At 39.0% G+C, this 21,946-nt stretch overlaps 1 long non-coding RNA gene across 5 annotated transcripts in view; it reads right to left on the bottom strand.

Moving 5' to 3' along the window:
* LOC137642825 (uncharacterized) overlaps positions 1-21,946 on the bottom strand; it is a 206,897-nt gene that overhangs the window by 28,366 nt on the left and 156,585 nt on the right. For 3 of the 5 annotated variants that reach the window (XR_011044865.1, XR_011044864.1, XR_011044863.1), the window contains one exon: positions 10,127-10,185. This is a non-coding gene — a long non-coding RNA (uncharacterized lncRNA). Of the gene's footprint in view, positions 1-10,126; positions 10,186-12,180; positions 12,434-18,531; positions 18,626-21,946 lie in introns of those variants that run through there. The other 2 variants (XR_011044862.1, XR_011044866.1) reach the window with 2 other exon arrangements.

The raw sequence follows: 21,946 nt of genomic DNA, 5'->3' as shown, positions 1-21,946 counted from the left end.
GGAGTTCAGTGAAGTCTTGAGAATTCTTTAGAAGACATCTATGACAAGGACCCCTGGTTATAGAAGGCAATCCTGCCTTGTGGAAACGAGTCCGAGAATGGTTAAAAGGATCTTCAAAAAAGGCTGCTGCTGTACGAGAGGAAATGGCAGGCTAAACTCCAGGGGTCCACAAACCTGATTGTAGGGAGACTTTTAACGCTCGAATAGGAGTCCTCCAAGAGTGATGTCACTCCATGAATAATCAAATTATTAGTGGAAGGCGAGGGGATCTACACAAACAATCAGGAACCAAGGATACTGGGATCAGATACGGCTCAGGGAGCACAGCGGCTGTGGCCAAAGGATTGTCATTAGTATCTCTCACCATGCACCTTATCACTACTGGGTGATACATCATTAACAAAGTTATCAGAATAAATTATGGCCATCATTATCCGTGACAAACCTAAGTGGGCTCCTGATACAAAAGACCAGGACGGGGATACCTTTCACCACAGAAAAACAACCTTGCATTCCTTAGCATTGCTGGAAGACGACGAGGAAGGAGAAAGAACCCTCTCAGTTCGTTTCTTGTGGCGAGGACAGTAACTCTCCTACTGGGATGACAGCCACTTCCTACATTACTCGCCATGGTGATCTTATAATAGTCTCTTGCCGCAGCAAGAAGGGCAATAGAGATGCAGAACCTTTAATCGGCTGGGGGGGGGATACTAAGCTTTATTAGCCATAATACCCCCACGCAAGTGACAGGGGGGGGGGGGGAAACGACCATCAAACATCAGTGGTATGACGTGGCAGAGAAAGTTGTGATTGTAGGGATGAGGGGATACTTCCTCTTAAATGGGTGACAAAGTATAGCGATGTGAGCCATGCAGCTATACACAGCACCACCATGCACTGAGAATCAAAATCCCCTTCTTATTTTTTTTTGGTCGTAGAAAACAAGACTAGGAGTGCAGTAAACCACTTGAAAGTTGAAAGTTAGTATCAGCATAGGAATAAACTGCTTCATCAAATCTGAGAATGTCTAAGGAACAAGCTGAAAGGAAATGAAACTTACATCAGTACAGTATTGGTGCTGCATGCTACAGTTACATTAAAGGAAACTGCGTCCTTTAATATGTACCACCGCCAGGTTTCCACATGCACGAGTCACCAACCAGGAGACATAAAACTTATATTTATACATCCAAATAAAGTAAAATAAAGTGATTATCCAATATAAAATCATTTCATGCCTCCCTGGGGACCACCATTACCGACTGGGATATTTATTGTAAGGATGCACAGTATGTTACTAAAGGTTACTCTTTTTAAATGGCAAATTATTAATGTTCTAACCAAACTAATTAGTGTAAAATGGTCAAAGATCTATACTATACCAGAACACTTTATGACTGGAAGGTTATTAATGACTTTCTTCATGCTGTCTGCACTTCACCTGAAATATGAAAATGCAATTAGTACAGAATGTACTGTAAACACTATGTATTTTAAAGTAAACTTGTTACAAATAACTAATCTACACATACCAGGCAACCAACAAGAGATCTATTATTTTTTTATATAAATTTCACCATCTTTCAAAGACTATGAATACAGAGATCTTTATAATCTTATGTTCAAGGCACAATAAATTTCATTGAGCACTTGTACAGCATTAACTAGGGTTGGTCCTCGGTGAATAAGGATGCGGTATCATTTATTGTTCAGAGTTCTTGTTGGAGGTCAGCTACCAATAAGTAAGGACTTCAAGATAGTCTAAAATAGATCTAAACAGAATTCGAAGTCTAGATTTACGACCATGAGGCGTAAGGGTGGCCACTCATTCAGCACTGACATCTTTGGGGGGAGGGTGAACTTTGTAATATTACTATACAGCAATAGTTTAGAGGGGTTGGACAGCAAAGGTATAGGGAACAGACGCAACGTAAAAGGCAAAGGTTGGGTGAACTAACACAGGGCTCAAGCAATAAAATTCATAATTAGGTTGCTCAGCCTATCAAAAAACCCCATAATACTATCTTACTAGACAATTTACATTAAGTCTTCGGATTCTGAAGATCGCGTCTTGAAACTTATCTTGGATAAAATGTATATATCATAAGCTACAGCATCAAGACAAAACTGTTTTTACCTCGGATACTAGCGATACAAAATGGAGTCCCTCTGATGTAAGAAATCAATGCTGTATTGTCATGTTAGAAGACATATCCAGTTGATTTCATTATAACAATCACAACTATTTTTAGTTGCTTAGAAAGTACTGTAAAATGATATTTTCATTGATAAAATAAATTTTTGAACATACTTAATCGGTAGTTATATATATAGCTTACGTCCCCAACGTCAACGGCAGAAAATTTGAAACTCGCGCCAACCGCCAGTTGGATAGCCAGGTGTACCACCCCTGCACCCTAGCGAGGTACCTGGGAACCATTCCAGTGACCCTCATATATTCCACGCCTCTAGTCTCAGAGGGGAGGAGGGTGGGACTAAAATTATATGTAACTACCAGGTATGTTCAAAAATTTATTTTATTAATGAAAATATTTTTAAACGCAAGACTTGCCCGGTAGTTATATATATAGCTGATTAACACCTTTGGTGGAGGGTTAAAGACAGCTAGCATATCTGGAATTCTACTTTAGAGTTAATTAAAACAAAACTTAAGGGTTCGTACCTGATAAGGAAGCTGACTTCAATGATCCTCTGCCTCATTATGTCTGCTAGCCTTATGAGATCCAACGATCCTCCCAGGGGGCTGAATATCTCAAAGGGACTGTCAAACCGGTGTCAAAACCTCATCATGACAGAACCTCCTCCAATAACCAATTCCAGCTACTGTACTCTCAAGGAACTAACATGACCACCTGACAAAATCAATGATTGTGGAAGACTGACACAATCTACAAAAACAACCATAAAAAACAATTAAAAGTGCCAAGAGAAGAAAAGGTTATTGGAATTATGGGAACATAGTGGAGGATCCTTCACCCACTATTGCACTCGCTGCTACGAATGGACCCAGAGTGAAACAGTCCTCATAACAAGTCTGAACACTTTTCAAATATGACGCGAACACGGATTTGCTCCTCCAGAAGGTCGTGTCCATTATGCTTTGTAGAGATCTGTTCTGCCTGAATGCTGCCGACATTGCCACTGCTCTGACTTCATGAGACTTGACCTTTAAAAGTCCAAGGTCTGATTCATTACAATGAATATGAGCTTCCTTAATTGAAAGCCTGACAAAATACAGTATAAGGCATTTTTAGACATCTGTAAAGAAGGCTTTTTGACTGAACACCACAAAGCTTCAGATTTGCTTCGTAAGTCTTTTGTTCTCTCCAAGTAGCATCTAGAGCTCTAACTTGGCATGAGATTCTTTCTACCTCATCTCCAACCAGATCCGTAAGATTTGGAATCTCGAATGCTTTGGGCCAAGACTGAGAAGGGTGTTCGTTTTTGGCAAGAAAGCCTAATTGCCAAGGAACAGACAGCTTTACCATTACGAAATCCAACGTTTTTGCTAAACGCATGAATCTCGCTCACTCTTTTGGCTGTCGCAAGACTGACCAAAAATAAAGTCTTCATAGTGAGGTCTTTCAAGGAAGTTGAACCCAGCGGCTAAACCTGTCGCTCATGAGATACTTCAAAACAATATCCAGATTCCAGGCTGGAGAATCTTGGTTCCGTCGTTTTGAAGTCTCGAAAGACTTGAGAAGCTCTAGCAGATCCTTATTGCAAGAGAGGTCAAGGTTTCTATGTCTAAACACAGTAGCTGACATACTCCTATAGCCTTTAATAGTAGGAGGAGGAGAAATTGCGCAGGAAATCCGCAATTTGAGCAACAGAGGTACTGGATGAGGAAAGAGAGTTGACTACACCACACTCTGAAAACCTGCCACTTAGATTGATAGACCTTGATGGTTGAAGTCCTTCTTGCTCTTGCAATAGCTTGAGCTGCCTCCTTCGAAAAGCCTCTAGATCTAGCAAGTCTTTCGATAGGCTGAAGGCAGTCAGCTGAAGAGCGTGGAGATTTTGATGCAATCTTTCCAAGTGGGGTTGTCTGAGTAGATCTACTCTTAGAGGATGAATTCTTGGGGTGTCTATCACCCATTCCAGTACCTCTGTGAACCATTCTCTTGACGGCCAATAGGGTCATCCTGGTTCCTTTGGATGTCACAAATTTCTGTATTACTTTGTACAGGATCTTGTAAGGTGGGAAGACGTAGAGATCTAGATTAGACCAGTCCAACAGAAAAGCGTCTATGTGGACTGCTTCTGGATCTGGAACGGGAGCAATACGCGTCTAACCTCTTCGTCTTCGAAGTTGCGAAAAGGTCTATGCAAGGGCGACCCCAAAGATGCCACAGGCTCTTGCACACATCAAGGTTGAGGGTCCACTCTGTTGGAAGGATCTGATTCCGTCTGCTGAGACTGTCTGCAATTGTTTTTCTCCCCTTGAATGAATCTCGTCAGAAGTATAACGTTCCTCTCTCTTGCCCACACCAGGAGATTCTTTGACGTCTCAAACAGAGATATCGAGTGTGTTCCCCCTTGCTTTGAGATGTATGCCAATGCTGTCGTGTTATCCGCATTGACCTGAACTATTTTGTTGGTGACTAAAGCCTCGAAACTTTTGAGGGCTAAAAGAACTGCCAACAACTCCTTGTGGTTGATATGCAAGGATTTTGGGGGCTCTACACATAGACCCGAGACTTCTAACTTGTCTAGGGTTGCTCCCCATCCTGTGTCAGAGGCGTCGGAGCATAACACAATGTCTGGACTCTTTATTGACAAGTCGAGACCTTCCTGGAACTTGTCTGGTTCCTCCCACCACCGAAGGCAGTCTTTGATGGGGTTCGTGATAGGAATGGACATCGTTTCTAAGTCCCTCTCCTTGTCCCAATGGCTGTTGAGATGGAACTGGAGAGGATGAAGATTCAGTCTTCCCAGTGGGACGAATTGTTCCAAGGAGAGGGTTCCTATCAGACTCGTCCATTTCCTTGCTGAACAAACTTTCTTACTTTGAAACTATCTTAGTTTCAACTTGGCTTGCTCTATCCTTAAGGGGGACGGAAAAGCCCGAAAAATCTGACTCCGTATCGTCATCCCCAAATATAAAATCCCTTGAGATGGAACCAAGAGAGAGACTTCCTTGTTTACAAGGAGACCCAGTTCTTTCGCAAGGTCCAAGGTTGTCTGAAGATCCTTCAGGCAGCGATCGTAAGTGTGTGCTCTGAGAAGCCTGTCGTCGAGATACAGGGAGGCTCTTATGCCCCTTGAATGTAGGATCTTTGCTACATTCAGCATGAGCTTCGTAAAGATCTGAGGTGCTGTGCAAAGGTCGAAGCATAGGGCTCTAAATTGGAAGACGTCTCCCATGAAAACGAACCTTAGGTAAGGTCTGAAGCTCGGATGGATGGGGATGTGGAAGTAGGCGTCCCGAAGGTCTAATGAGACCATCCAGTCGTCCCTCCTTACTGCTGCTAGCACTGACTTCGAAGTTTCCATGGTGAACTTCGTTTTGATGATGAACTTGTTCAGCGCACTCACGTCCAGAACTGGACGCCATCCCCCCCCCCCCCAATTCTTGGGTACCAGGATCAGTCGGTTGTAGAAACCAGGTGAGTGGATATCCTGAACCTTCTCTATGGCCCCCTTTTCTAACATAAGACACACTTGGATCGAAAGAGCTTGTTTCTTTGCCTCCTCTCTGTATCTGGAAGAGAGATCCAAGGGAACTAAGACCAGGGGAGGGCTCCCTAGAAAGGCGATCTTGTAACCCTCTCTCAAGATCTAAATAGACCATCGGTCTGCTCCTCTCTTCTCCCACGCTTGCCAGAATTTGAGTAGTCTAGCACCTACTGCCTGAAGGCGAAAGCAGTCAGACTCTGCTTCGCCCTGCTCTGAAACCTCTTCTCTTACTCCTAGCATCAGGTCTGGAGCTACCCCTGCTGGAAGATCTTCCTCGAAAGGGCCGGGAAAACTTGGGAAAAGTATCTTCCTTAGGCTTGCGGCTGGTAAAAGAGGAAGGAAGAGCCTTTCTAGCAGTCTTGGAGACGAAGATCCTGAGAAGCCTTCTGAGCTAAAGCTGAAGAAATCTCCCTGATAAGTTCTTGTGGAAACAGTAATGGAGAAAGAGGCGCATATAAAAGTTCGGACTTCTGGAAGGGAGTCACCCCCGGCCAAAGAGGAGAGCATAGTTGATCTCTTTTCTTAAGGATACCTGCGGAAAAAAGAGCTGCAAGTTCATTAGAGCCATCCCTCAAGGCTTTGTCCATGCACGACATCAAATGGACCAGGGCAGAGGTATCCCCCTCTTTAAAAATCTCAACTTTTTTACCCAAAGCCCCCAGTGTCCAGTCTAAAAAGTTAAAAACTTCAAAGGCTCGAAAAATTCCCTTGAGAAGGTAGTCCATTTCTGAAGTAGACCAAAAAAATCTTGGTCTCTCTCATGGCCGACCAACGGGGAGCGTCTACGAGGCTTGAAAAATCTCCCTGGGCAGAGGCACGAATCCCCAAGCCGAGAACTTCTCCCGTATCGTACCAGGTGCTCAACCTCGAAGCCAGTCTAGCTGGAGGAAAGGAAAAAGACGTCTTTCCTAAGGCCTTCTTACACTGTAACCAGTCACCCATTAATTTAAGAGCTCTCTTGGATGAACGCGACAGTACCATCTTAGTAAAGCAGGCTTTCTTAGAGGCTTTGCCGAGAGTAAACTCAAGACGGAGACCAGCGCGGAGCTGTAGGCACAAAAAAAGTCTGAAAACTCTTACGTAAAAACTCTTAAGTTTTTTAAGATCGGCAGAATGACGGAAAGAAACAGTCCTTGTCTTCTGAAACGTCATCAAACTTCAAAGGAAAAAGCTGGGCTTCTACTTCCTTCTCTTGCAACGTTCCTCCGGGAGCAGTAGGGTTAAGAGCGGTTTCAATTTCAGAAAAATCCTCAGTGCCAACTGCAATAGAAATAGGCTCATTGCGAATAGTAACAGGCGGCAGAGTCGCGTGCGGCTCATCCGAACGCTCGCGATCAGCTCGATCGGAGACGAGAAGTTCCTGTGTGTGTACATGAACCGCATCGATGTCTTGAAAAGAATAAGCCTCCTCATCGTAATCCAAACTAACATCCGAAATATGACAAGGGATAGGACGTTCAGGATCATATTCAGACACACGCTTGCCGTCAACTGCTGACAAGCGTTCGGTAATATGAATCGCTTGTTGTTCAGCGACGCGTTCAACTGTAATCCTCCCGGAAACACGACCTGAAGGACGCTCACTAAAATAATTGGCGGAGAGAGCAATTTCCTGAATGATAGGACGTTTGGCAGCCTGCTTGAAAGGACATTCGGTAGCCTGTTTGCAAGGATGTTCAGCAGCCTGTTCTGTGGGAAGTCCAGGAGCCTGAGTCGAAGGAAGTTCGAAAGACTTACCCAAAGAACGAACATAAGCCTGTATAACAGGACGATCGGTAACCCGTTCGCAAGGACGTTCAATAGCCTATTTAACAGGACGTCCGACGTCTTTCTTAGAAGAACGCACGGGCACATTGTCCCGTTCGCGTTTCATAAAAGAACTGTGGACTGTGGACTTAGGAGAACGATCACGATCACTTCCTAAAGGCAGTTCGTAGCGGCTAGCAGGAAGCTTAGATCCCCCGATTACGAGGGCGCTCGGAAACATGTCCTGGCTCACTGCTCCGATCACGACCGCTGAGATGAGATTTGTTGCTACGCTGGTATGATTGCATAAAGGAGCGAGAGCCTGCTTTGCATGTCTTGAAGAATTACAAAGTTGGGATCCGAACGTTGTGAAAACGGTGATGAAATCACGTTCTCCTCATCGCTAAATGGAACAGAGCGCCTAGAAGGCGAAGACCAGTCTGAAGGCTACTTGGGAGCTTGGAAAGAGGTAAAGCCTGGTCGTGAGTGCACAAAAGGATCCTTGGAAACGTCCAGCGTTCTAAAAGGACGTTTGATCGGGGGCTTTCAAAAGGCTCTGGAGTATCCCAGTGACTACATCCAGGTTTTGAACTAGCAGGACGTCGATAGGCCTTATCATAGGACCCCTTACCCTTTTAAGCAAAGGGTCATCGGAAGACAACGAAAAACACTTAACCTCACCTTTCCAATGGCAAGGGCGAACGTCCTGGGAGGCGCCCACAGGTACGTTCGAGGGGACGTCTGCTCGTTTGATAAAGCCTCTCGTCTCTTTTCACCTTTCGACATTCCTTCTCCCAGGAGTTGGGGAGCTTGGAAGAGGTCTAGGACTAGGAGGACGACAGACACGAGCAGGCGCACCCTCCGCTGCACTTAACTTCACTGCACTTGCACCTTCACCTTTTAATAGACGCACATCGGACATCAACTGTGTCCTGTCCGCAGCCAAAGATTCAACTTTAGCGCCGAGAGCTTGAATCGCCACTAACATATCTTTTAGTGAAGGTTCATTAGCAATTGCAATAGTGGGATCGGGATCTACCACTACAGGTGAAGGAATAGGATTAATGACATGGGAAGAGGAAATATCTCTAGATGAGCGAGAGGAACTACGCCTCAATCTATCCCTTTGGAGTTCACGTCTGTATCTATCAAACTCAATCCATTCATGCTCTGACAGCAAAACACATTCATCACAGCGATCACCTAAATCACACACTTTATCTCTACATGCAACACAGAGAGAGAAAGGGGGTCAAGAGAGAGAGGCTTTAGCCATACGGGTCTTACACCCACTAGTCACACAACCTAAAAGTTATGGGGGGGGTTGGCCATTTTGAAAATTTAAGAGAATTCAGACAAGCAAAGGTCAAAAATCATCTAATCCAAACAAAATCACGAAATATCCAAAGCGAGATAAAAAACAAGAGGGAGTCAATAACCAAAGATTTGTACTTCACCAAAAAACCATCAGTAATGACGGAGTAGAATTCACGTGTCGTCGCTGGCGACAGCAGGGAATATATGAGGGTCACTGGAATGGTTCCCAGGTACCACGCTAGGGTGCAGGGGTGGTACACCTGGCTATCCAACTTGCGGTTGGCGCGAGTTTCGAATTTTCTGCCGTTGACGTCGGGGACGTAAGCTATATAACTACCGGGTAAGTCTTGTTTAAAAGTATGATTTTGTACCTGAATTTCTTGCTTAATTGGGTTTCACTAATAGGACAAATGCTGGCTGTGTTTAGTTTGTAAAAATAATGTGAACACTAGCATTTTCTACATAACAATGTAGTACAATACAAGCAACTTCTGGCATACTGTATAGTTTTATCTTACCTTTTGGAAAATTCTTTATTCTTTCTCTGACAACCACCAGCCATTGCTCCAAAACTTAAAATGGCAAAATCTTTGACCTAAATCTCTGGAGGTTGCCATACGTCAAGATATTTCTCTAGATGCTCTTCAGTAATCTAATGGCTACTGCTACATCATTTCCGAAAAGGGGTTGTTTAATCTAATACAATATTTGAAATAACTTCAATATTTCACTTTATTGAAATACTTCAGTAGTTTTGCATGGGGGGGGGGGGAAAGACCATCAAACATCAGTGGTTTGAAGTGGCTGCGTTAAGTTATGATTGTAGGGATGAGGGGATACTTCCTCTTAAATGGGTGACAAAGTATAGCGATGTGAGCCATGCAGCTATACACAGCACCACCATGCACTGAGAATCTAAATTCCCTTGTTTTTTGTGTCATTGTAGAAAAAAAAGACAAGTTCGTATCAGCATAGGAATAAACTGCTTCATCAAATCTGAGAATGTCTAAGAAATAAGCTAAATGGAAATGAAACTTACATCAGTACAGTATTGGTGCTGCATGCTACAGTTACATTAAAGGAAACTGCGTCCTTTAATATGTACCACCGCCAGGTTTCCACATGCACGAGTCACCAACCAGGAGACATGAAACTTAGATTTATACATCCAAATAAAGTAAAATAAAGTGATTATTCAATATAAAATCATTTCATGCCTCCCTGGGGACCACCATTACCGACTGGGATATTTATTGTAAGGATGCACAGTATGTTACTAAAGGTTAAACTTATTCTAAATGGCAAATTATTAATGTTCTAACCAAACTATTTAGTGTAAAATGGTCAAAGATCTATACTATACCTGAACACTTTATGACTGGAAGGTTATTAATGACTTTCTTCATGCTGTCTGCACTTCACCTGAAATATGAAAATGCAATTAGTACAGAATGTACTGTAAACACTATGTATTTTAAAGTAAACTAGTAACAAATAACTTATCTACACATACCAGGCAACCAACAAGAGATCTATTATTTTTTTATATAATTTTCACCATCTTTCAAAGACTATGAATACAGAAATCTTTATAATCTTATGTTCAAAGGCACAATAAATTTCATTGAGCACTTCTACAGCATTAACTAAGGTTGGTCCTCAGTGAATGAGGATGCAGTGTCATTTATTATTCAGAGTTCTTGTTGGAGGTCAGCTACCAGTAAGTAAGGACTAAAAGTCAAGAAAAGATCTATACAGCATTAGAAGTCTAGATTTATGATCATGTTGGGTAAGGGTGGCCACTCATTCAGCTCTGACAACTTTGGGGGGGAGGGTGAACTTTGTAATTTTACTATAAAGTAATAGATTAGAGGTTGGACAGCAAAGGTATGGGGAACAGACCCAATGTAAAAGGCAAAGGTTGGGTGAACTAACACAGGGCCCAGGCAATAAAATTATAATAAGGTTGCTCAGCCTATCTAAAAACCACATATCTTACTTGACAATTTTCATCAAGTCTTCGGATTCTGAAGATAGCGTCTTGAAACTTATCTGGGATAAAATGTATATACCATAAGCTACGAAAACAAGAACAAACTGTTTTTACCTCGGATACTAGTGATACAAAATGGAGTCCCTCTGATGTAAGGAATCAATGCTGTATTGTCATGTTAGAAGACATATCCAGTTGATTTCATTATAACAATCACAACTATTTTTAGTTGCATATAGATATTCCCACTTTCAGTAGTTATATGTACTGTAAAGTATGATTTTGTACCTGAATTTCTTGCCTAACTGGGTTTCACTAATAGGACGAATGTTGGCTGTGTTTAGTTTGTAAAAATAATGTGAACACTAGCATTTTCTACATGTAAAACTCATTTCTCTGACAATCATCAGCCATCGCTCCGAAACTTTAAATGGCAAAATCTTTGCGCTAAATCTCCGGAGGTTGCCATACATAAGATATTTCTTTAGATGCTCTTCAGTAATCTAATGGCTACTATTACATCATTTCCAATAAGAAGTTGTTTAATACAATATTTGAAATAACTTCAATATTTTACTTAATTGAAATACTTGAGTAGTTTGGCATGTACAGTACATAGGTCATATTAAAAGGAAACAATGATATTAATATCACAAAACCAGACAAACACTGTCATATATCAGACCAAGATACAACAACTTCATCATTAATAAAATAGGTTGGACCAAGTCATGAGAAAGTTTACGCCTGTCTCAACAAACTCTTCACCCACCGACCTCTATTAGTAAGAAAAATGCCATTGCCAGCACCACCATTTCTTATAAGAAAATTCCAGTTTCACTAGATGTTAAATATATATAAAACCTTCATATGACTAATATGAAACCCTTACTCTAATCTATCAAATTAATAGATAATTGGAGATAAATATCACCCAAAGGGCATCTCCACTGTATAAAATATTACTCCCTGTATTTTGTTTATGGCAATACACCAAGCAAAAATACCAGATGTCTTTTCAATCCTAATTGTGGAATATGTCAAAAGGCTAAAACCTGATTAGTTCCTGATTAGTATACGAGGGGGACCCAGTGGACGCTACACCTAGTTTAGGTTAGACAGATTCACATATCTTACTACATTTGTGTATGGCTGGGTCAGCAATTTCTCACAGTGGAACCATATTACTGCTCTTTAAGGGGGTTCCTGTATCTCTCAGTATTCATTCCCAATAAATAAAGATCAAACTTGTTGAAAGTTGATTAGAACTGCTTTTACCTTAGTGGCCATATATTACCAAGTACCTATTTTGAGATGTTAACAAACGGAAATGATGCATAAAGTTGGTCATTACAAGCATAGCATTGCACGTGGAAGGGAAGAATCCCTTTGCCTTGTGTGTGTGTGTGTGTAGATCGCCTTACCGTATGTAAGACACGGGCTCGATCCCTTTGCCCCGAAGGGACCGTTGCCCGTCGGGTGACGAGTTCCCCAGAAGGTGAAGATCTAGCAGGAGTTGGAGAACGGTCTGCAGAGAGGTCCAAAGGAGCAGAAGCTGTAGGCTGAGTACGACGAGGAGTCCCCTTCGGAGGAAGAAGATCCAAAAAGGCGCCTCTTAACCCCCTTATAAGGGGAAGGGAGGCCCTTGCGACGCAGCAGACGGTGAGCCTTATCTGTCTACAATACAAAAAATGTTAAGAATTTTCAAGTTAAGTACTTGAGAAAAAAAAAAAAAAAAAAAAAAAAAAACCCGAATTTTTTAAAATTTCAAAACAGTTCATTTTAGCCTACTTTACCATCACTGCCTGAGCTTCAACAACCCCACGAGGAAGGCAAGGAAAATAGTACAACCATTTTAATTTAATGAAACATATATACATAAAAAAGAAGTATTAAACCTAATGTGGAGGAAAAGACAAAACAGTATAAGAGGTGCCGTTGCAAAGGCTATCCTCACCAGTGAACCTGAACCTGGGGTTCAAGACCCTCTCAAAATCAGTTTCTTGTGTCTAAAACCTCAATATCCTGGCAAGCTAAGGACAGGGCTTTGAGGGGAACCCATTAGTCCACCTGTTGAATCATAAGATTGCCCCCCCCCCCCCAACCCCCTTCCCTAGATTAGACACTATTCACTTGTATACATGGTCAGTCTCTAGGCCAGTGGTTCCCAAACTGGGAGCCGCGCCCACTAGGGGGGCGTGAGGATGATACAAGGGGGGCGTGAAGTCATCTGCTCGAAATTACTTGTTTAATAGAATAACAATATCATTAAAAGAACAAGTATCTGTCGCTACATACATGCATCCATCTCACTAAATTTGACTAGAAATTGTGCCTTAGTCTCATAAGTATTTCCAAATATTAAATGCTATGTTTTCTTATTATGTATTCTTAAAATCGCAACTCAATTTTGCCAATTTGCTAATGTTCAAACTTTTTTCGGTCACTTTGAACCAAATGTTTCACTTTTAGTTACTGGAATGTACTATTATTTGTTTGAGTGGCTTTCTTTATTAAAATATAATACAAACAAAAATCTGTTTTCCTGTACAATGCTAAGAAATAAATGTAAGAATCATTTCAGATAAAAAAAAAGGAGTGATACGGGTCTACTGGAAGCAAAAAGGGGGCGTCAGGTAAGATAGTTTGGGAACCACTGCTCTAGGCCATTCTCAACAACCCATTCCTGAGTTATCATTAGGAATATTTCACTATAGTAAATATTTACCCTCTTTTAATTACTGCTGTAGTCAATCCCAACCAAACTACAGAGGCTCTGACATTTTACAATAGTCCATCCCACCAAAATAAACGTGATCCAACCACCCTTCTTATGAGGAAAAGAGGGGAGAATCACGTAAAGCAAACACTTGTTTACAAGTTGAAAGTGATTAGGAGAGATCATGGGGATAAAATTTCTGTATTATATACGGCTAGTGCCTAATGTTAATACAAGTTGCTTAACCTTAAGATTCTGTTTCATTAAAGAACAATGTAATTTTAGATAATGGATTGGATCATGCATAACTGAATAGATCCTTACAAATACAATACTTGATTCCCATATACTACTGGCAGCAACCTTAATTAAAGTTACAAAATTTAATAGAGCAAAAAAAAATTCCCCTTTTGCTCCGATATTCCACCAGGTTGTTCAGAAAATCATAGGTGATGCTTCTGTCGTAAGTTACTTATTAAAACAATAAATGGCCTGTTTTATATTCTAAACCTCACCTATTATATTAAACATAGGAATAAACACAATCATAGCTAATTTTATTCATAATGTTGATAATGAAAGGTTAGGGTAGAAAACGCGTGTTTCATATATTGTCTGATAATGAGAAATGGAAGAAAAGTCCATGATAGAAAGTGCGCAACATCTCGCACCTTTATTAATCGTCTTCACCCCTTTCCCTATGTCTGTGTAATTGATAATGCCGAAAGGCTTTCCCACGGGGCTAACACGCATGTTCCCCATACCAGAACATATGAGCAATGCAGTGACGATCATTTGCAAGCGAAGCGAGCTACAACGGGCAAAATATAAATCATTAGCCCCATCAAGTTAGGAAGCATTAGTAATACAGTACCTACGGTGAAAACCGCTAAGAGCAACTCCATAGAAAATGGGCTGGAAAATTACGTTTTTGAAATCCGGAAGTCCGGCAAATAAAAACTGCCGTGTTATTATTATTCTTGTTTTGATAATCGTGACATTTTAATTACAATGACTAAGAATGACGTTATGCAGAAACTGTTTGAAAAAAATTAAAGCACCCTTGAATAACAACGAACAGTACCTCCAGCATGCATCAACAACCACCTAACCCAGTGGTTCTTAACCAGTGTTCGATCGAACCCCAGGGGTTCGGCGGAGGTAACAAAACACAAAGGATATGAAAGTTACACTTGCCAAGGTTAAGCCACGAATTTCTGAAATTGCCTCTGAAAGACAACATCATAAGTCACGTTGACATGCAAAAAGTATTCATCATGTTTTTGTCTTCGTGCGAAGTTCATATTTTGTTGATTTTTTTCTTTGAACAAATTGGTTCTGTGGGCAAATGATGCATGGTTCATATTGTGCACTAATACAATATATACATATGCTTTGAATTTGAAATATATGCTGATATATTTAGGTGTAACTTTCTTTTTCTTTTTCCCTTTATTTCATTTACCTATATATACATATATATATATATATATATATATATATACATATATCTATATATATATATAGAATACAGTATATATATATACATATATATATATCCAACTATGAAGGGTTCGATGAGTGTACATATGACACTTGAGGGGTTCAGTACCTCCAACAAGGTTAAGAACCACTGACCTAACCTAACCAAGAAGCTGTGTCCTTACCAATTTAACTAACAGGTGTTTACTGACAATGCAACCCACTTCAACTGCCATATTCTCACCTAACATACAAGCCTTGTCTCTACCTACTCAACTATGATGCTAACTGTAACCCGCTTCAGACCGCTGCATTCTTAAGCAAAGGGGTTGAAAATGGGATATGGATAATGGGGCATGGCCGTTACCATACTATATCCTTGATGGCATACAACTAAACTAGTACACTTGATTATAACGTGTTTCGTATATAATTGACGATACCTACAACAGACATAGCTTGACCGTTAGGCCTAAAGGTAGTCGACCTACCACAACTTCAACCACTATAAAATGCCACCTGAAATAGCTTTTCTAGGTTTCGGTTGTGACATTTTCTAAATAATGCTTTCTCCCGTTTCGAAAATATTTTCGTCGCAAATGAATAGTGATATATATCCTAGTATACTGGCCAACACCAGAGGATAGCCGGTAGAAACCGGGGATTTAGGGTGGAGAAATTATAAGGAAATGTGGCATTTCGTCGTTTGGTACTGCAAAGAACCGAATATTTACATATGGAATGAATTTTTGGCAAAGCACAAGGTCTAGTGACGGTAATATCCCTCCTACACGAGTTTTAATGTAGGAAAGTGTGGACCACATGGCCGAAGCCCAGGGAAATCGGTTTCATTGTATATTATTACATCTCAATGTATCCTAGTATTCCAACTACTTTTTCTTATAGGAAAAATTACGCGCCCTTCGAAAATAACACTCTTTCCCGTCGCAAATGAATAGTTACAGAAATATATATACATCTATATCCGCCGATAATGGGGGACCCCCAGTGGGAACTCGGGGTTTTGGGTGGGGAAATCATACTGGGGAATCGATATATAACCGTAATTCAGTCCTTTTCTTCTCTATACATTTCTTTCTGGTATTTATTATAACCGTAGGAAAAGTCAAATCAGTATACCTGGATATATTTTGGAGGAGCCGTTTCAAAGGTTATTTCTTGTAGTAATACAGTAACCAGTGCTGCCAACGCCTGATGTAGATTAAATGTTAGCATTCCATACCTGATGTAGATCAAATGTTAGCGTTTCATGCTAACATTAGCACCCATTTGTTCATTTGTTCGTTCGCCCCACCTTCCGTCCTTCGTTTCTCTCCATTATTACTCTTTTTATTACCGTATTATTTTCTCATTTTATATTCCCATTCAATATAATTTATCATACATTCCATTTTACCTTCCTATATTGGGTTTATTTGTTTGGTTATTTCCTTTCCCATTTGTACGTACGTTCGTTTCATCAGTTTCCGATCTGCGCATATATCCCCCCGCCCCCTGCGCAGGAGTTTCCACTCCCCCTTTTACTCTTTTTATTAGTGTTATTTTCTAATTTTTTATTCCCATTCAATATTATTTATCATTCATTCCATTTTACCTTCCTATATTGGTTTTATTTGTTGGGTTATTTCTTTATCCCTTCCCGGTTTCACATAAATTCTTACCCTGGACTAGTTTTTTTATCCAGTTAATTCTCGGTATGATCTCCTCATTTTATATTCCCATTCACTATTATTTACCGTTCATTCCATTTTATCTTCCTATATTGTTTGTATTTATTTTTGTTGGTTAGTTCCTTTTCTCTCCCCTGTGTCTTATAAAACTTTTCTTTCGTCTAGTTTCCCTATTTAGTTCATACATGTTTTCTCTTTTGTTCGTTGTTTTTCCCTTAACCAATCATCTCTCTAGGCCTATTGAGATATCTCCCTTCCCCCCCATTCCTTTATCTCTGTATGCGCTGGTTTCCGACCCATTGTTCCCCTGCCTTTCCCGTTTTAACCTTTGACCTAGTTACCCGTCCTTCGTTACTAGTGCGTTTTTTTTCCCGTATTTTGAGATGGAACATATTATAGAAACTTGTACCGGTTGCAGCATTCCGTATCTAAAAGCAGTGGCTCAATTCCATGGTGATTTTGGTGATAATTCAGGTTATGTTGACCATTTTCTTAAATCTCACAATATTATTCCTCAACGTTTAAACTGCCCCTAGTGTCGTGCGCTTTTGTCTCTTCCTTCCGAGTCCAGCAAGTTTCGACGTTTCCTTCATAAAAGTAAGTCATTCCTCAATAGTCATTATTCGTGTTTTGTGACCGGGGTACTTCTAGGCAAGGTTAGGTGGGTTTGTTAGGTTCTGTGGCCTTTATGTACTATTTATATATATTTCGTACCACTTATATGGAGAAATTATTGAATATATCTGAGGAGATATTTAGCAGTTCTACCTCTAGTAATGACATCGTGTCGTTGGTAGTACTGTTTAAGTGTGTATCAAGGTAAGTCATTCCCCCATTCTTATTATATGTGTTTTGTGACCGGGGTACTTCTAGGCAAGGTTAGGTGGGTTTGTTAGGTTCTGTGGCCTTTTGGTACTCTTTATTTATTGTGTAATAGTTTTATGGTAGTATTATTTAGTTTACGTATGGAAACTAGTAATGACATCGTGCCGTTGGTAACACTGTGTACCATTCGTCATCGTTGGTAGTTCTGTCAACCATTGGTAACGTTGCTAATGTTATCGTCCCCTACATCTGTTGTTTATATATTTTAACTCAGTATATATTGTCCACAGTGTTAATATTTATATGGTTCATTTGTATTGTATTTCATTGTGTGATTTCGTACAGGAAATATATGATTTCCTATAGTAGATATCGTGATTTAACTGGTTTTCTCATTCATTTCATCCGTAATAACATCAACCAATTCGTCAACTTATAACTAACCGAATTGGTTGATCTGTTTGTTTGCGATTGAAATGGTCATCAAAATCGGTTAAATCACGTTATTTGCTCTAGGAAATCATATATTTCTTGTGCGTAGTCACACGATGTAATAATATACAAAATTACCGAATAATGTATACAGAAGAAAAGGTTTGTTTTACCATTATTCACAGTTTCCCCAGTATATTTTCCCCACCCTAAGGCCCCAATTCCCACTGGATGTCCCCTAATTATCGGCAGATGTATTAAGGAATATATCTAATCATTTATTAGCCCCAAAAATAAAACCGTCCTTTTCAAATAATAATAATGTTTTCCTATAGGCGTAAAGGATAAACAGATATCCTGCAGTCACAATTTGGCTTTAAAATTCGAAATTAAAACGTAACTTCACACAGAAGGGAAAACTTATATTCATTATAGAATAGACTTGGAGTTGCCCAATATATTAAATTTGGATCTACGAAGTTACGCCATTGATAAAATGTCAGCCTTAAGAGGTGGTAGGCCACAAACATAGTAAACTACAAACCATTTATCCCTCTCTTATTCAAAAATTAACTCTGAGGAAACTTTAATATACCTGATCTGATATTAACATAAAAACCACCAACCTTTGGATAAATACGAAACGATTAATACCACAAAATACGTCACTGGGAATGTGTTCTGCCCAAACCAGCCGGGCCCCCATTGTAATGAAGTAAATACTAAATTCCTGCCCCCTGGCTTGCTCTAAAAATCCCCAAAATTCGTGATAAAAAAAATCCCTATTTCCACAAATATATTATCTCCTGTAGGCTTAAATATATAAATGACTCACTATACTTTACGGAAGTGAGAGTAAACTGATATCAATAACATAAAGGCTTACTCATCTTTTTTTCTTCATAGAAATCTGTACAGAATATCCCCATCAGACAACCAAATTCCCCAAATCTAGAGATAGATCCCCATATCTGGCAACTTGGCGGAACAATACATTTGGCAGGAATATTTTAAAGTCCAAGGATTGTTTTTATTATTAAATCATTATTCAATTTCATTTTTAATATCATATGAATAAATATATATATATATATATATATATATATATATATATATATATATATATATATATTTATATATATATATATATATATATATATTTATATATATATATATATATATATTTATATATATATATATATATATATTTTTATATATATATATATATATATATATTTATATATATATATATTTATATATATATATATATATATAAATATATATATATATATATATATATAAATATATATATATATATATATATATATATCTTACCAGTCCATTAAAGGTTAAAAAATACTGTAAATATCACATATCTTTTTACAACAATATCTCATGGAAAATAACATATATCTCTCTCTCTCTCTCTCTCTCTCTCTCTCTCTCTCTCTCTCTCTCCATCACCCGGAATTTAGACTGGACCATCATTTCTTTTGTGTTTGTGGTACTGATGGAAATTGAGCCAATACAATTTCATGTGGCTGTCTGTAAATGATAGTGCCAATGTCTGCAATGATGAGAGAGAGAGAGAGAGAGAGAGAGAGAGAGAGAGAGAGAGAGAGACTTACAGCGTGAGAGTATTACGTATCATAGGGGTATAAAAAGAGGTACATTCTAATATGTGTCAAACAATTATCGAATGAAGACTAATTGATTCATAAAAGTATATCTTCCATTAACGGGTGAAATAATAATTCATTTTCGAATCTGGCTCGAGTGTAATATTAGTTGTACTTTGTAAGTTCTTGTTTGGGCCTTTGTGAGTCAGTTTCGCTGAGTCGGTGGGCCCAATTTTGTTTTAATAACCCTTACGTAGATTTGGCCTTTTTTTTTTTCTTTTTTTTTGAAGGGCAGCCTTTTATCATTGGTTTATTCAACATTACCTATTCCACCAAGTGAGTAGGCCTACCTGAAGTAAATAAAGGCCCTGTGATTATGAAATTTGAAAACCGGTGAAGTGGTGAGTAGAAAACGCAAATCTAATTAAGATATCTCATCTCACCAATGTTTCTTGCGTTCTCAGTTCTCAAAAAGGAAAATATCGGATTTTTAAGATGAAGTCTTGATTCTAAGAAAATATGTGTTTCGTATACCCTTCATATACAGTGTCATCTGAGGTTGTTTCTCCCAAGTACAAGGGATATAGCAGAAGGCACAGGAGAGGATAGACCTTATGCTACATAAAACTGACAGCTGAAAAGGAAACCTGATCATTTATCCGCAGAACAATCTATTTGTCTCCAGTATTTTAATTGAATATAAAACATTGTCCATAAATCTCTAACAGGAAATAATATGTACATTTTGATTTTGAAGAATCAGGAAGATTTATATAACTAAAACCTACAGAATTATATTCCCCCGTTTCCTATCTTAGGAACAGGTTTAAGGGTCTTACTTGGTTTTATTAGGATGCAAAAAAACTATATGTTCAGTTTACTCTATTCATTGAAAAACAAAATTAATCTTATAATACAAACGTCAACTGAGGTAAAAAAAAAAAAAAAAAATCTTTACCTCTCCAAGAATAATATTATTATCTGTCTCAAAATCTAATTACTTGCAGGTTGTTGGTCCCACCTTTGTTAACACAAAGGATTAAACAATCTGTAGCCAAATATTTATTATAAAAAATATCATTAACTAACTACGAACTAAGCAGCCAGAACAAACACACATAGAGCACTTGTCAGGGACTAAAAATTATTTTGGAATAAACTATCTATATTTAGTAAGTCTTCCCTCCATAGTTGAGGTGCTCATCTCCATTGAGTAATTTGTCCTCAGAATTGTGTGGAAAACGATGACTAATGAACAATGTTACATCTATTAAGGAAAACCATACTTAGATATACACACATATGCCTTGGGTAACTCTCTCTCTCTCTCTCTCTCTCTCTCTCTCTCTCTCTCTCTCTCTCTCTCTTCCAAAAAAGAAAAAAAAAATGAAAATACAAATCCCATGAATAAGATAACCCTTCGATACACAACATTCTATGAATGACTTTCAAGTAAAGAAACTATTAAAAGCAAAAAAGAAAATAATTTCCAGGAGAGAAAGGGACATCTTGAATACCTGGGAAGCAACGAACATCACTGATTGAATGTCAAAGCCCCAAACCCTCACAGTGAAAGAAACCTTTTAGAGACAAGACTGCCTCTGAACACAATGTGAAATTCTGCCGTAACAACTTTGCTCTAACCAGGAGACCGAGACAGTCTGTCCATTAAGCAAAGTTTTAGGTGTCAATAAAATAAGCAGTGGAAGAAATGAAAGAAAGAGGAAAGGGAAATGACTTTAAAAGAAAATAAATCTTGTCCATTCGAGTGGATGTTCTCAAACATGAACAATTTATGAAAATTAGGACTGAGTAAGAAACTGTCTTTATTCACCACAATAAAAAAGAAAAAAAAAACTTTGAAATCAGGTCTTGGAGTGTTTCTTTGTCATAATACACCTCATGACATTTGAGTCATTGATAAGGTTTACAAATATTGATTAAAAATCCTAATTTAGAGAAAATTCCAGAAATGTGTACATGTATATATGGTGGTTTTTAAATCAATTTCCCCGTGATTTTACTCGCCAACAATCTTTTTCACTTTTCCATTACTTTCATCTAATTATCAATTCCAAGACCTATCGGGATTCTTAGAAAACGGATTAGTGTTCTTCCTTATGATATTTTTGTTGTTGGCCCCAGACAGTGTTTGTGATGCATTTTGTCACCAAGAGATTTGCAATGATGCTCAACTTATCTTCAAATGGTCTTCGTTCCTAAAGACCAAAAGTTCTTGTTTTTGAGGAGTTCTATTTCAACAACTTTTTAATCTTACAATTTCTTATTTCCTATATCCGAATGCCTTTCAACACAAAACTTAATATATATATATATATATATATATATATATATATATATACCTCTTTTTGGTACCGTACCGTACCCACTGGATATCGCTCCAGTCTACACACTCGGGGCA

Source organism: Palaemon carinicauda, chromosome 6, assembly GCF_036898095.1.
Source record: "Palaemon carinicauda isolate YSFRI2023 chromosome 6, ASM3689809v2, whole genome shotgun sequence".
NCBI classification, from domain to species: Eukaryota; Metazoa; Arthropoda; class Malacostraca; order Decapoda; family Palaemonidae; genus Palaemon; species Palaemon carinicauda.
The sequence above is the reverse complement of the archived record's forward strand: the minus strand, read 5'-3'. Positions and strand labels throughout refer to the sequence as shown.